We start from the raw sequence: 17,825 nt of genomic DNA on the forward strand, positions 1-17,825 counted from the left end.
TCTCCACATGTAGAGCTAAATGTCAAGTCCCCTTCACCCCCTAGTTGCACGTCAATCACACGTCATGCTGCTGCGCACGCATCCATGTTAAGTATTATCGTATAGATCCACCTATGTAAGATAATGAGAGCCAATCATGTTTCTTTTTGCTCCTTATTACGCCTAGTTTCAATTACGTATCACTATGTTAATTTATCTTATCAATTGTTACGCCTTTTTGCACTTGTTTCATTGTAAATGTATGACCTATAAAAGTTACTTCTTGTCAATAAAGTATTGTACTTCACTTCCTGAACCCTCGTGGTGACGGAACCTGAAGGCCGCGACTCGAGTCGGCCATTTTGGATGGAATAAAGCCCATTTAGAAACCTCTTATACCACGGATTCTGCCTCTTGTTATTCTGAGCTATTTTACTTTATTTTAAAGATTCCGTATGAAATTCAGTTTCGGTAAAAAGAATATTTACCACAGATGCCCAGGTCGAGAAAGCTGATACAGGGTGTACCAGTGTTTCATATAAGTCCCTCTATAAGGGTGGAATCATACCTCACCGCCAGTTACTGGTGGGGAGGTATGATTCCAAGGTGTTTGACACCAAACACAACATGTTTCTAAGCAGCCGTTCTAAAGTTAGCATTTACCGCGAGTTTATAATGCACTTAACTATATATGGTTGGCTGCATCACAGACAACCCCGTAAAATAGGTTCCAAAGGCTGCAGAGGGCAATAAGATCACAAAACATGCAATAAGGCGCGTTAGCAGCAGGAAATTACCACCTGCTCTGACCTGGTGCAAAGCCGGACGACAACCTACAGCATAAAGGGAGCCCAACCCAGAGCCACACCTGAAGAACAACAGATCCCATGGAGCTACTTATCATGCAGCTCGGAGCCCCAACAGGGCCACAACACCCACCGCCACCACCCCAGGACCGCCACCCCCCCTGGGCCCCCACCGCACCCCCCCGGACCACCACAGATGCAGCGCAGACAAAGACAGCAGACCTTCAGGAAATGCACCAGCCTCACAGACTTAACACCAGAGTATGTCATTGCCACTACAGGCTCAAAAGGACAACCATCCTCCGCATCCTGAACATCATTGCCCACGGGCAGACGGTACCAACACAGCAGACAACCAACATCCCTCCTCAGACAAAGCTGCTGGCTGTGCTGCACCTGTTGGCCTCTGGGACATTCCAACCAACAACCGCCAGAGTTGGAGGAGTCTCACAGCCAGCCCTATCTAAGTTCCTCAAACCTGTCCTGTAGGCCATCATCAGCTTGGTGCCCCAGTACCTATACTTCCCCCACACTGTGCAGGAACAGCTGGAAACCAAGCAAGGCTTCTACGCCATAGCTGGCTCCCGCATGTGTTGGGGGCAATTGACTGCACACATGTCCTACTTGTGCACTCTGCCGACACTGCACACAATTACTGCAACATAAAGCACATGCATTCCATCAATGTGCAGGCAATAGTGGACCACCGGGGGCTCTTCACCAATGTCATCGCCAACTACCCAGGCAGTGTGCATGACTCATGCATCTTCCGACAGTCCATCATCAACCGAAATGCACTGCTCGTTAGTAAGTACCAAATGAACACACCACACACCTCAACTCCACAGTCATGAAACTCAAAACTCTGGGAATGCACATGCTACAAACTCACATACAACATGCCAAACAACAGGCCCACCCACCTGACACAACAGCACTACTTACTGTGGCAACCTGGGCTAGCCATGTACTTGAGTCACCAACGTCATGGCACATCAGCCACACACCAGCAGAATGTGGAGGTAGGTGGCAACCAGGCATGTGCGAAGGCGGCAAGTGACCCATGAATGAGAATGCACACATTGCCAAGTGTGGCGTGGATGTGCTGGACAGACTGCAGTATGCAGACCACAGACATATCTATGTCGACATATAATGCTCGTGTTGGGAGTGTTGTGGACAGTGGACAAAGTCATGTTATCCCAGCCAGTGGGGAAGATCACGGAAATGTAGCTTATGTCCCCCCTGTAAGCGTGTGCAGAGTGGGCTAACTCGGCGTGCGCCAGGCCAGTGTAGGGGCATGAATAAAAAGCACGTAGCCCTGGGCGTGGTTCTCTTCTGGAATAGCCAACATGTCTGCCAGGCAGGCGCCTCTCACCCTGCCACATGGCCGACGCAGTGTGCGGCAGTGCCAGCGATCCTGTGTGCCGCAGCCCAGGCCGCTGCTCCCCAAACCAGCCTCATCCACCCCTGCGCATCCAGGCCTCACTGCTCACCAGCCGACACCGGCGTGTCTCCAAGAGTGCCCACCACGTACCTGTGCTTGCTCCAAGTCAGATGCCTGCGACCTTGGCAGCCTCCTCAGAGCATCGCAGCCTCCGCGAGCAAGGCCCGCAGTACTCCCTTCCCGTTGACACACCCCACTGGCATACACAGCGGACATGTAGGTTACACATTTGGAACTGAGTCTTGATTACACGATGGCAGAGTACATATTCATGGCATCGTTTAAATCCCTGTACTCCCTACAATGTGATGCCACACGTGTCTGTGGGCCCTTGCTGGCTTCTGCCTTAAGCCTACACACCGGTCCAGCAGGTCTCAGACAAATCCAATCCAGTTCGTCCCAGGCAGGACACGGCATTGTTGCAGGATGTGCACCCGCTCAGCTCTGGTGCCTCCACCTCCGTTAACCAGGAATCTACTCCACATGCCATTTCAACGCCGTGTGTTATAGATCCAGGAGGAGCTGGCTGCACAGCGGTTGCCCCACGCTGACCACTGCCTCCGGCACACACTGCGGTCGAGTAGGACACACAATTGGAACAGAGTCTTGATTTGTTCATTGCAGAGTTGATATCATTGTACAGGCCTCATCGTAGACTGCATCCCCTTCCACCTCTGGTGCCACTGACTCTGTGCCACGGGAGTCATGAAAAATCTCCTGTTGAACTTTATTGGTATCTGAGTCTATGGCCTGAGGGTTGTCTTCATCATCTAGTGGATACTGACATGGTGGGAAAAAGGAGACTGTAGCATTCAACTCCTCCATAATGCCTGTTTCTGCTTGCTTCTGCTCTCTGCATCATGCCCTGGATGGACACCTTCCACTGTCCCCCGTAACACTCCGCGACATTCTCCTTGGACATCAACGAGGACCCGCTCAGCTTTCGTGGCCCTATCTCAGTGCACCATAAGTTACCGTCCCTTGCACATTTTATTTTCATTATTATCATAATTAATATTGAAATTTAAATATATTATCATTGAAAAATATTAATAAACATTCATTAATTACACATTGTTTAACACTATAATATCCACAACACACATCTAAAATAAATTACACAATTACAATTAATAATTACTAATTAATTAATTCAAATACATTAATACAAATTAATTAACAAATTAATAAATCATCAATAACAAATAAATTACTTCCTACCATTTACACCTATAAAAACAACAACACACACCTAAAAGTAATGAAACAATTAACATAATTAATTTATTAATTAATTTAAAATAATTAACAACTAATTATCAAACAATTATTAATAAATTAATTTACACATGTATAACTCTATAACATCACAATTATACAATTATGAATAAATATAAATTATTAAATACATTTCATATAATTAAATTACTTCCCACCCTATACCCCTATAAACCCACAACCCACTACGGAACTAAAAACGCAAAATTCAATTTAAAAATAATTATTAAATACTATAAATAATAATTAAAATCTATATAACTAAATTACTTCCCACCCTATTCCCCTATAAACCCACAACCCGCCACGGAACTAAAAACGCAAAATTCAAGTTAAAAAAAAATATTAACTTCTAAAATTTTAACACATATAATAAAAATACTAACAATTCTCATACAAAATACTAAAATACATAACATTAAAAATGAATCGATATTTATAACAACTATATTTTTGTTAACGATATTTAACAACAATATTTTGGCAATCGATATTAATTACCTAACAATCGATATTCTTTACCATGGTATTTTTACATCGATATTTCTTACCCACGATATTTTTACCTCGATATTTCTGTAGATCGATATTTATACATCGATATTCTTGCTCTGTACTGTCTAATTTGTTCAGGGGCCACAAGATCTTTTGTCACAGTGCCTAGAGCAAGTAGAATCACTGGGACCCCACGTAACCATCCAAAGGAGTGACACAGGGAGCCCAAGGAGGACGGGTGCAGTGTGAGAACACAGATGCGAGCTCCGTACAACTCTATGGGAAAGTCGCGGTTGGAAAATTAGAGTTTAAGGACACTTCAGAGAGGACATTAAGCAAACCCTTTGGAACATAGAAGTTTCTAAGGCCAGCACCTTTGTGAGTACTGAGGTACCCGTGTTACCTATCCCAGAGGAGCCGGGTGCATAGGGGTCAAGTGGTATCGGAAACCCTTGTTGTTTTCAATGGCGTGATGCAAAGAAGTGCTGCTGTCGGGAAGATGAAAGTGTCCGGTGCAATCCAAGCCTGGATCCGAGGTGAGAAGAACCTGAAAGCAGAGGGGACAAAGTCTGGGTCACTTCAGGGTGACCAGGGGCTCGGTAGACGAATGCCCACCGATGTCGGGTGCTTCAGGTGAGAAGATAGGATGCTTGACTCTGCAGCCACTGGGACCAGGAGAGGTCGACATTGACCAAAGTCAGGAGGTGAGCTGTCCCACAAAGGATGTCAAGTGCTGAGAGGTCAGTGTCCGGATTGAACACCAACAAGCCTTGGCAACGGCAACCCATGCGGGCAGAGGAAACAAGTTACGGTGAGGACCAGTAATATCCTGGAGACTCTCCAAGCTATGGGGAGTCAGGGCATGTCTGGAGCAACCATGGGAGCCCAAGGTGACCCTCGCTAGGACCCACAGGCCAACGGACCAGGGATCGCAAAGGGACCTCGAGCTGAATTACGAAGTACCAGCCCACGGAGTACTCGTGAAGTGGAGGCCGGAAATCTTTGGTGGAAATACTGCTCGGGGTCAGGACTACATGTAGCACAAACTGGAATGGCATGGTGAGCAAAAAAACGATGGATTTAGGCCCAGATCTCTGTACTGGGCTGAATGTATGACATTGTTCTGCATTCTGTCCATCAACTGTTGTTTTTGCATTTGTCACCCCAAGTGGGACGGGTATGCTCAGACGTGAGTCCCGTCCTCTCATGCCACTGGAATCAAGCTATCCTGGCTGAAGAGGGGTGAAACCCCGAAACTGGTCCTAGGATGCTTCTTTTCAGTCCAGGGAGGACCTGACTTGGCATTTCGGGCTGGACTGTTCCCATGAGGCACAGGGTCAAGAATAATTTGCATATGGCTGGGTTCAAATTGGAATGGCATGATGAGCAAAAAAACGATAGATTTAGGCCCAGATCTCTGTACTGGGGTGAATGAATGACATTGGTCTGTATTCTGTCCATCAACTGTTGTTTTTGCATTTGTCACCCCGAGTGGGGCGGGTATGCTCAGACGTGAGTCCCGTCCTCTCCAAGCCACTGGAATCAAGCTATCCTGGATGAAGAGGGGTGAAACCCCGAAACCGGTCCTAGGATGCCTGTTTCCAGTCCGGGGAGGACCTGACTTGGCAGTTCGGGCTGGACTGTTCCCATGAGGCACAGAGTCAAGAATAATTTGCATATGGCTGTGTTCAAATTGGAATGGCATGGTGAGCAAAAAAACGATGGATTTAGGCCCAGATCTCTGTACTGGGGTGAATGTATGACATTGTTCTGCATTCTGTCCATCAACTGTTGTTTTTGCATTTGTCACCCCGAGTGGGACGGGTATGCTCAGACGTGAGTCCCGTGCTCTCCATGCCACTAGAATCAAGCTATCCTGGCTGAAGAGGGGTGAAACCCCGAAACCAGTCCTAGGATGCTTGTTTCCAGTCCAGGGAGGACCTGGCTTGGCAGTTCGGGCTGGACTGTTCCCATGAGGCACAGGGTCAAGACTAATTTGCATATGGCTGGGTTCAAACTGGAATGGCATGGTGATCAAAAAAACGATGGATTTAGGCCCAGATCTCTGTACTGGGGTGAATGTATGACATTGTTCTGCATTCTGTCCATCAACTGTTGTTTTTGCATTTGTCACCCCTAGTGGGACGGGTATGCTCAGATGTGAGTCCTGTGCTCTCCATGCCACTGGAATCAAGCTATCCTGGCTGAAGAGGGGTGAAACTCCGAAGCCGGTCCTAGGATGATTGTTTCCAGTCCAGGGAGGACCTGGCTTGGCAGTTCGGGCTGGACTGTTCCCATGAGGCACAGGGTCAAGACTGATTTGCATATGGCTGGGTTCAAACTGGAATGGCATGGTGAGCAAAAAAACTATGGATTTAGGCCCAGATCACTGTACTGGGGTGAATGTATGACATTGTTCTGCATTCTGTCCATCAACTGTTGTTTTTGCATTTGTCACCCAGAGTGGGACGGGTAAGCTCAGACGTCATTCCTGTGCTCTCCATGCCACTGGAATCAAGCTATCCTGGCTGAAGAGGGGTGAAACCCCGAAACCGGTCCTAGGATGCTTGTTTCCAGTCCAGGGAGGACCTGGCTTGGCAGTTCGGGCTGGACTGTTCCCATGAGGCACAGAGTCAAGACTGATTTGCATATGGCTGGGTTCAAACTAGAATGGCATGCTGAGCAAAAAAACGATGGATGTAGGCCCAGATCTCTGTACTGGGGTGAATGTATGACATTGTTCTGCATTCTGTCCATCAACTGTTGTTTTTGCATTTGTCACCCCGAGTGGGACGGGTATGCTCAGACGTGAGTCCTATGCTCTCCATGCCACTGGAATCAAGCTATCCTGGCTGAAGAGGGGTGAAACCCCGAAACCGGTCCTAGGATGATTGTTTCCAGGCCAGGGAGGACCTGGCTTGGCAGTTCGGACTGGACTGTTCCCATGAGGCACAGGGTTAAGACTGATTTGCATATGGCTGGGTTCAAACTGGAATGGCATGGTGAGCAAATAAACTATGGATTTCAGCCCAGATCTCTGTACTGGGGTGAATGTATGACATTGTTCTGCATTCTGTCCATCAACTGTTGTTTTTACATGTAGTCCAAAGCTCAGCCTCAAGGATTGCCAAAAAGCATATGCCGCTGCAAAAGTACACGGTGCACAGGGGTTCGGGTTGCACGGTCCCCACGAGGTATACTGGTCACAGGATTGCTGAGAGAGCAGATCGACCTCAGAGACAGATGCTCGGGAACCCACCTCCTGTGTTGATGAAATCTTCGGGGTCCTGAGGAGCTTGGGAGATGCAAACCGGTCAGATGTGTTAAGGTGCCTGCTGCTGCAGAGGAGTAACTCCTTTACTCTAAGGGAGATTCTCCTGTCCTCCAGTGAAGTGAAGACCGTTGAAGTACATGGTTTCTGCTTGCAAAGTTTAGTCCAGGTAAAATCTAAAGTCCTGTAGTCAGTGTTCCTACTTTATACCCAGGGAAGGGGTTGGACAAACTCTGGGGACCCACCTATGGGAGGGTCAGGACAGAGGGTTGGCCACACCCATGTCCTTTGTCCAGTTTTGTGCCAGAGCAGGAGCAAATGGTTCCTGCAACCTGTTTGAGCTGGACTATGCACAGGGACACCAAATGTGCCCCCAGTGCAGACTTTCTGGCACTCTCAGAGTGCACCCATCCAGCCCCAATACAATAAAGCCTGTCTGGGAGGTGGTCACACCTCCCTGTGACAGGAAACGTATCGTCAGGCCTTCCTGTGCTCAAGCTCGGCTCAACAGCATAAGGGCAGACTTGTGTCTGTGGCTGGCAGCATCAATTTTATGATGCCCAGGTCAAGAAAGCTGGTACCGGGTGTACCGGTGTTTCACATAAGTCCCTCTAGAAGGGTGGAATCATACCTTCCCAATCAGTTACTGGCAGGGAGGTATGGTTCCAAAGTGTTTGACACCAAACACGACATGTTTCTAAGCAGCCGTTTTAAAGTTAGCATTTACCGTGAGGTTATAATGCACTTAAATATATATGGTTGGCTGCATCACAGACAATCCCGGAAAATAGGTTTCCATAGGCTGTAGAGGGGCTCTGCTCATGCAGAAGCAACCTCTCACATAAAACCCAGCACCCTGCCTTCAGGGTTGATAAGGTCTGCCATAGGGGTGACTGATGGGTGTATATGTGCAGTGATTTAGAATAGATATAGGTAACCTATATCTAAGTAAGGGGTGCATGCACCACCTTACATAGCCTGCAGAAGCAGACCTGCGGTGTCATTTTGAATGGCCTCTCAGGGGTGGCACAATACATGCTTCAGCACCTGGGAGGCCTCTGGTACTAGGGACTGATAAGGGTACCCCAGTATCCAGTCTGGATTGTACCTAAAGTACAGGCAATCAATTTAGAGGATAAAGCAGATAGACTGGGGTCCTGAATAGCAGGATCCCAATCAGTCTAAGTCGAAAACAGTGATACATCAGCAAAAAGTGGGGGTAACCATAAGAAGCAGACCCTACTCTCCCACAGAGTCTTTAAAAGCATACCAGATATCGACCTCTACAGATCAGGTCTCAGTCCCTGCACATTAAACCTTCATGAGCTACAGCACTTTTGCATAGGGATTACACTGATCGCTATCTGATACCTGGTACTCTAGAATCCTAGGGGTCAAAGAATATTCCTTGTACTTGTCCACGTACAACCTCCATGTGCGGTTAAAGGGTATACTCTGTTCTGTTTCATCATAACCACTAGTGGTCCAGTCTGAATATGTGGGATGTATCAGACCATAACCCCTGAGTGATAAGACAGTCAAGGGAAAGGGTCACTACCCCCATTCTGATATGGCAGCTACAACCTGCAATGCTCAGAGGCCTAGCTACCAGGGGAACCATAGCAGCGGTGGCTCCTCTGCAATGGTGGAGGCGCGTCGCCCCACTGCCTGGCTCAGAGCCAGTAAATGAAAAATAAAATGATGTTCTAGCATCATTTTATTTTTCATTTATCAGCTCTGAGCCAGCGCTTTAGGGAGGGCCGGGCCGAGGCATGGGAGGGGAAGGAGGAGTGCTATGTGCACTACCTAAGTGTGCACATGTGTTTGGCCAGCCCTCTCAGGCCGGCCAAACACACATGCGCACTCCTCCAGCCCGGCTGGTAAAATCCCACAGACTCCCTGGTCTGAGCATAGCATCTTTCCAACCTACTCAGGCCAATCCCCACACTGCTCTGCAGCACAGGGATTGGATGGAAGTCTGTCCCCAGGCTGCTGGGATCAGGAAGAGGACAGGAGGCGCAATGCGGAAGGCGAGCAGCGGCTTTAGGTAAGTTCTTTAAAAAATATATATATTATTACTAATACCCCCCGCGCTGCCCATCCCATGCTCCCTCCTCCTGCCTCACCACCCTTTGTTTGTGGCGGCCGCCACTGGCCCATAGGTGAGAACATGAGACTACAGTGAAATATTTCAATGAGAATGGACTTTACCACCTCCTTTCTAATGGTCAAAAGGGAGGCATTCAAAGTAGTTATTATGGGGTACTGCATCCAGGCAACAGTGTGGTTCTTCTGAGTCACAGAACATGAACTGAATGGAATATCAGATTCCTTGTCACAATTAGAGAATGCCTCCATCAATAACAATACCCATAGAGATGCCTTCACTGAGGCTAGCGAAAAACATGCATCCCTGATGAAAAGATTAAGATGCATGGACTATACTGCATACAAATCGAAAACGCATGCTGAGGGGGAGCCGGCAGGTTGCTTCCATGCCTCATTAAGAAGTAACACATAAGTGTCCCTATGCCAGCAATTCGGTCAACTCACAACACCACAGTATACACTCAGGAGGACATAAATTGACCCTATATGAGTATTATTTTAGGATGTACAGTGCTGAAGCAGGGATTTCTGAGGAGAAAGTGGAGAGATTTCTTAGGTGGAGCGAGGTTACCCTGGTTTACCCTGAGCAGAGAGAGGCAATGGAAGGGCCGGTCACGTGTAAGAAGTAAGGGGAGCACTAAGTTAGCACGCGTTTGGGAAAAACACCAGGGCCCAGATTTGCAAACTTTTTGCAACAGGTTTGCATCAAGTTTTTAACGCACACCCGAGGCAAAGTGTTTTGATGGGATTTACAATCCAATGCACATTGCGATTTGTGTTGGATTGTCACCCAAAGTAATGCAAAGCAGCGCAATGCACTGTCTTGTGTTACTCTGTGTCAAGGGGGTGTTCCGTGGATGCTGCATGGGTGCTCCATGCAACCACACATGGGTTTTCATGCGAGTCCCTATCTACAAAGAATTGTAAACATTGATTTGTGCCAAAATACTGCACTTCCTCGAGGCAGACGTAAAGAGGAAAAAAAATGTAATTTCTCCCTGTTTTTCCAACTTTGCACGTGTACTGCTCTGTACAGCACACATGCAGAGTAGGAAACACCTTAGAGAATAGACTTTCGTTTTTGTAATGGAAGAGACCCCTTCCAGCAGGGGCGTAACACAGGCCCCCGCAGCCCCCGCGGTTCGGGGGGGGCCCAAGCTCCAGGGTGCCCCCACAGCACTCTGGCTGCAGGGCTCCTGATTGAGCCCGGAGGGGTCCCCTTCAGGTGCCTTGCAGGGAGGCCCCCTCAACGTCCGTTACACCAGTGCCTTCCAGCAAAACACTTATGCTTCCAAAAAGACAAACAGCCTTGCACTATGTTGCAAGGGTGTGTGTGTTGGTGCATGAAAGCCAAGATTGTGCCAATGAAGGTAGAGAGCAGAGCAGCATCACATCTTAGTAGATATGGAGCTGCTCTGCTTTCATTCTTTCAAGCAAAGCAGCATTTTACCCATTGTGGGACTCTTACATAAATCTATGCCCCGGTTCAGACAGGCTTTCCATTGAATTGTATAACATTACATGGAACAGCTGGTATCTAAATTGACCGCAATATGTGCAGCGGTTGCCTAGGATCGAAACCTGCCCCCCTCCAGAGATTCACTGACACAATACTGTGAACATTAATATCAAGTAACATAAATTTTGTGTGAAAAATATCGTTGACAAAAATATTGTGGTCTTATAATCAGTGGTTAATTTGTAAAGAAATAAGTGCCGGGGATCTCGGCAGGAGGCAACTAGCACCAGCCCATTTCTCCTGTTAGCGCCACCTAAAACGGAACCAACTACTAACTGTGAAAGTGGTGAGAGGATGGGGCTTAATGGCCAGAGCTGCGGACTTCAGAACTGGAAAACGAGGTTCAAGTCTCTGTGTCAGCTCAACATCCTGTGATGCTGGGCAGATCACTTAATCTCCCCGTAAATGAATGTGTCCTTAACTGGTGCTCATGGAAAGTGCTGTGTGTTGATGATTAACTGCCGGTGCTGAGCACTGGAAACCACTGGCTCAAATTAAGTACTGCGTATAATGAAAATTTAAAAAATATTGTGTCAAAAATATCGTTTACAAGGTTATCAACCAGAACGAGTAAAAATATAAACTAAAAATATTTAACCTAATTAAAATAAACATATTCAAATGTGTTATATTTATTTATACAATACTCTAAATTTAGAAATTTTGAAATACATTTTTTTTACATTTATTAATATTTGAATAATTTTACAACTTTTAAGAAATAATATCAAAAGCAAAACAAGCAAAAAACAATATTTATAAACTAGATAGTTCTATATATTTCTTTTTCTTTTTCCTTTTCTTTTTTCTTTTCCCTTCTTTTATTAATTGGGAGAGTTTCTTTATAAATTATATACATATTTATAATTGCAGAATTTGCACAAATTGTTAATAACCATTAGTGGACCATAATAATCAGACATAGAAAATATTGAAAAGTATAAACAATTTCGATAGAATTGTACTTTACATAGAAATTGTTGAAATATGTCAAATGTGTCCCTAAATTTACTAAAACGAAATTTTGTCAATTTGCACAAATTTAGAAAACCCCAAACCAATGGTATATTGATTTACACTACATAGAAGAAGTTAGGAAATGGTATAAGATCCAAAATGAAAATTTATTGCCATAAGACTATCAAATCAACAAGATGAAATATGGAAAATACTCCACTTATAATATTGTCAATGTAACCTGCTTTATCACTCTCATCGATCCTCTTTTTTAAAATGAAACTCTAAATGAAGTTTATATTGTGACTTTGCACTGATCAGCGCCTATTTTGCACAGACCTCTAGCACAATCTTTAAGACTATGCAAATTTTTGCACAGACACTTATGCACTTTATAAATTATATGCAGTCTTTACACATGAATTGTTTTGAGTACTTTACAATTATGAACTTTAAATTAGCCAATAATGATAAAATCTCATGTAGATTGTGATAGCGATACGTCTAAAGACAATAGTGAATGTCAAATAAAGTTTTGTATGTAAAAAAATCCCAAAAAAATGTAAAAACAGTAAAAAAAGAAAATGGACTTATAATTGCACTTACCCCTTTAAAAAAGAAATTCCAGACGAAGAAAACTCTATGGTCCAGTTGAAGGCTCATCGCCGAAACGCGTAGGGCGTCTGTATCCCCTACCATGATGATGAAATAAAACTTAAAAATAATTCAAAACCTGCCTCGAGTCCTGATTGGGGTGCTGTGGATACCTGTTGCTGCCGGATGGGAAGTTTGGTGATTTCTTGATTATATATATATATATATATATATATATATATATATATATATTCACTGAAAAAACCATAGGTTTCACACATGTTATAGTTAGCGGAAATTTTACTGATAAAAAACCAATGAAATTCCCCCGTTATAGTTAGTGCAGGCAACTATAACTCACGCGACCGCAATCCTCTGCTGATGCTAATACTGTATTTAGACACTTATTTGCCCATGTCTTCTTCCATACATTTTTAGCTATACATATATTACAAATATTTTTTTTTCATAAAGACACATATGTCATCAGCAGAAGATTGCGGTCGCGTGAGTTATAGTTGCCTGCACTAACTATAACGGGGGAATTTCACTGTTTTTTTATCAGTAAAATTTCCGCTAACTATAACATGTGTGAAACCTATGGTTTTTTCAGTGAATTTGCAAGGTTTTTTAAATGCTAATTCCTAACTATAACGTGTGTGAAACCTATGGTTTTTTCAGTGCATTTGTACGGTTTTTTAAATGCTAAGTTACTTTACGCCATTCGTGGCGTGCGCGCCCACTTAACGCAGTTTGTTCCGTGCACGCACGGTGCGCTTCGCGCACCGTGCGCTCACAGTGAGCACGCGGTGCGCTTCGCGCACCGAGCGCCCACTTTACGCAGTTAGTGCCGTGCACGCACGGTGGGCACGCGGTGCGCTACGCGCACTGCGTGCCCACGTTACGCTAGATGGGCCATGTACGCACGATGCGCTTCGCGCACCGTGCGCACATGGAGGACATATGATGCACTTCGTTTTGAAAGGTAATATTTTAATTTTTTGTATATTTTATAAGCCATGCACAAATGGTGCCCTTCGGGCACCATTTGCACACGGGGTGGAGAGAGTGTGGATAATTTTTTTTTTAATTATTATTTTTTTTTATATTTTAGTTTATCTCAGGTGTAATAATCCATGCGCAATTGGTGCCCTTCAGGCACCAATTGCACACGGGGTGGAGAGAGTGTGGATAATTTTTTATTTTTTTTTATTTTTTACCGTACGCGTACGGTAAGCGTAATCGGCGAAATTATCGAAAAAATTAAAATTCCGTTTTTGGCCTTGGGGGATCTTTGGGGACTCCCTCAACATGGCTATGTGTGTGGGAGCTGTCTAAACAGCCCCTTTACATGTTTTTAGTCTTTATATTTTATAAATCACTCTCAGTGCGAGAGAGAAAATGGCGGCCGCCGCTTCCTGGTTTCGGCCGATTCGAATGTTTACTTAGATCTAAGAGCCAATCAGAATCGCGCTCGCGCACGCCACCGTACGCGTACGGTAAGCGTACCGTAAGCGCACCGTAAGCTGGCTCAGATATATATTTTGATTTAAAGGCTATTTTCTCAGAATCTACTGAACAGATTTACACCAAACCTACAAAAGGCACTTCCTTGACCTGAGGACTACCTCTCTGCCAAATTTCTAGTAATTCTGTTCAGCCGTTCGGGCTGTAGCCCTGTCTAAAGGTCCTATGGAAAAATGCATGGGAAAAACGCGTTTTGGGACCCCCCTTTTATCTCAGCCCCCGCTTGACGAATCCCCCCGAGACTTTCAGGGTAGGAGCGGAGCGTAGCGCCCCACCTATTTTGAGAAATTCGCGAGGAATCGTCGACCGGCGCCAAAGTTATTCAAAATAGAATGTTGCGGATTTCCTATGGAAAAGGGGTCCTAACTATAACTACCTACTGGCGACCGCCAGTAGGTAATATATGGACCCCGTCCGCCATTTTGTCTCTCGCACTGAGTGTTATTTATCAAACATGATGCCCAAAAACATGTTACGGGGCTGTTTTGACAACTCCCTCCCACATAGTCATGTTGAGGGAGTCCCCAAACATCCCCCAAGAGCAAAAACGGTTTTATTTTTTTTTCGGCAATTTCGCCGAGTACGCTTACCGTACGCTTACCGTAAGCGTACGGTAAAAAATAGAAATAAAAAAAACACTATCCACACTTACCCCACCCCCTGTGCTTTTGGTGGCCGTAGGCCACCAAATGTACATGGCTTATTACCTCGTTAAAAAAACTATATTTTGGCAACATGAAATTATAAAATCGAAATAAAAAAAACACTATCCTCATTGACCCCACCCCCTGTGCTTTTGGTGGCCGAAGTTGATAAAAACCGTGCACGGAACGCACTGCGTTAAGTGGGCGCGCACGCCTCGAATGGCGTAAAGTAACTTAGCATTTAAAAAACCGTACAAATTCACTGAAAAAACCATAGGTTTCACACACGTTATAGTTAGGAATTAGCATTTAAAAAACCTTGCAAATTCACTGAAAAAACCATAGGTTTCACACATGTTATAGTTAGCGGAAATTTTACTGATAAAAAACCAATGAAATTGCCCCGTTATAGTTAGTGCTGGCAACTATAACTCACGCGACCGCAATCTTCTGCTGATGACATATGTGTCTTTATAAAAAAAAATATTTGTAATATATGTATAGCTAAAAATGTATGGAAGAAGACATGGGCAAATAAGTGTCTAAATACAGTATTAGCATCAGCAGAGGATTGCGGTCGCGTGAGTTATAGTTGCCAGCACTAACTATAACGGGGCAATTTCATTGGTTTTTTATCAGTAAAATTTCCGCTAACTATAACATGTGTGAAACCTATGGTTTTTTCAGTGAATATATATATACATATATATATATATATATATTCAAGACGCAGCTTTCCGAAAATAACGAAAAGAAATCCAGGACACCCAAGGATGCTATTGACAAAGTTTTAATCCAGGCAAAGTGTTAGCCTTCACCAACGCGTTTCGCAATAAGCTTGTTCACGGTGTTGTAGTTTGGAGTAAACTAGAATATTTAAATGAAGGTATACGCCAACTTAACGACCCATTGTGCTACAGTTTAAGTAGCTATTCAGAGGTTTTTCAATCATACTCTACATACAATGAAATGTTAGTCAATTGGAAAGATCAAGGATTACTTGAATGGGATGAATTTCAAGCACTATACTGTAAACACCCTAAAATACCTATCATGTATTTACTTCCCAAACTACACAAAAATAGCAAGAAACCCCCCGGCAGACCAATTGTGTCTTCAATGGGCTCACAACTAGAAACAACTTCTAAATGTATTGATCACTATCTGAGACCTTTTGTTGCGGCGCTTCCTGCCTACATTAAAGATACCACACATTTCTTGACATTAATTGATGGGATAGTATGGGAAGCAGATTTGTTACTGGTTACATTAGATGTAACCAGTCTATATACCAGTATCCCACATAGCCTGGGGCTCCAGGCTATGAGACACTTTCTAAGAGCGAGACATATTTCGCTATTATTGCACACACAAATGGTGATTGAAATGACACAATATTGTCTGACCAACAACTATTTCCTCATCAACGATAACATCTACAAGCAAACCCAAGGGACTGCGATGGGCACCTGCTTCGCCCCCAGCTATGCGAATTTATTCATGGGCTGGTGGGAGGAGCAGGTGTCCCACAAGTGGGACATGCAAGGAAATAACATAATAACATGGGCCAGATTTATCGATGACATCTTCCTGATCTGGAAAGGTGATACAGCATCAGTTAATCGATTCATCGAGACGCTAAATGACAATGAGTTGAATTTAAAATGTACATCACACATCAGTAAAACACATATTGTATTTTTAGATGTGGAAATGCAAGTTAAAGATCTAACCCTCGTCACAAAATTACACAGGAAGGAAACCGCTGGTAATGGTCTCTTGTACGCACAAAGTGCCCACCCATCAAGCTTAATTCAAAGCATCCCTTATGGAGATCTTATACGTGCTAAACGTAATTGCAGTACATTGGTTGAATATGAAAAAGAGAAGTTGGTTATGTATGATCGTTTCCGCGAACGTGGTTACAGTCATAAATCAATCAAACAAGCTGAGAAGAAGGCTGACATGCTTGTTAGAGCTGAACTCCTGAGACCTAAACCAGTAGTTGATGAACAGGAAGATAATGTTAGATTTATTACCACCTTCTCTAACAGTGCCTTTAAAATTAGGAAACTGTTTAATCATAACTGGCACATTTTGTTAAGTGATGCGACCTTGAAAAAATGTCTCAATGAAACCCCACAGATAACATTTCGCAGAAACAGATCTCTAAGAGATGAATTATGTAAAAATGCCATCTCTACCATAAATGTGATCAGTAGTACAAATTTTGTTGGTTGTAAAACTTGCAAACATTGCAAAGCATGTGCTAACAGTAGAGATTGTAAGTCCTTAGTTTTCCCTAATGACAACAGAGAGTATCAAATCAGAGGGAATTTCTCCTGTGAAACAGATTATTGTATCTACTGCCTTCGCTGTCCTTGTGGCAAATTGTACATAGGGAGCTCCATCCATCGAGCGAAAAAAAGAGTCTTGGAACATTTACGTGCAATTAAGAAAAATGACGTGCAATATCCAGTAGCACGACACTTCTTTAGGGAACACAACCAAAATGAAAAATTGTTGTCCTTTGCAGTATTCTACACTATTCCAAGACTCGAGAGGGGTGGTGACAGACAGCGTGAATTACGACGGATGGAATCAAGATTTATAATAAATTTTGATACACTTACACCTACAGGGTTGAATTCAAGTGAAGAGATGTCTGTACACTTGTGAAGTATTGGGATTTTTACTACTAGTGGATTATATCTTTTATTGATGTTGCTTACGATTTTAAGAATGTTTTATACAGCCTATTGTGAGAGGTATATTACAGACAGGAGAAGTTTAATATGAGATGAGTAGTTGAACGACTTATTAAATGTAATGTCTTTCTTTTTCTCCTCTCCCTACTTTTTTCCTTTCCCATTCCCTTTTCAGTTGTTTCCCTTCCTATTCTTTTTTTGTTCTTCTTGATGTAGCATTTTCAAAAAACACATCTGATGTGAAGTGACTGTACGTGAAGAAACGTCAAGTGAATCATGTCTACCATCTTTTCTGAAATCCTGAATATGGCATGCCACGGGTGGCAAAATAGAGTTTGCCCACTTGGGCTAAACCTGTTGATTTACATGATGAAATTTTCGTGTGTATTGCTTATATATTTATCATACAATTATGGGAACAGTCCCTATCTTATGGACTAGTTTACCAACTCTTCAGGCATGCTATGGATTAAAGAACATAGAAAGCCCAC

Source organism: Triturus cristatus, chromosome 9 (assembly GCF_964204655.1).
Source record: "Triturus cristatus chromosome 9, aTriCri1.1, whole genome shotgun sequence".
NCBI lineage: Eukaryota > Metazoa > Chordata > Amphibia > Caudata > Salamandridae > Triturus > Triturus cristatus.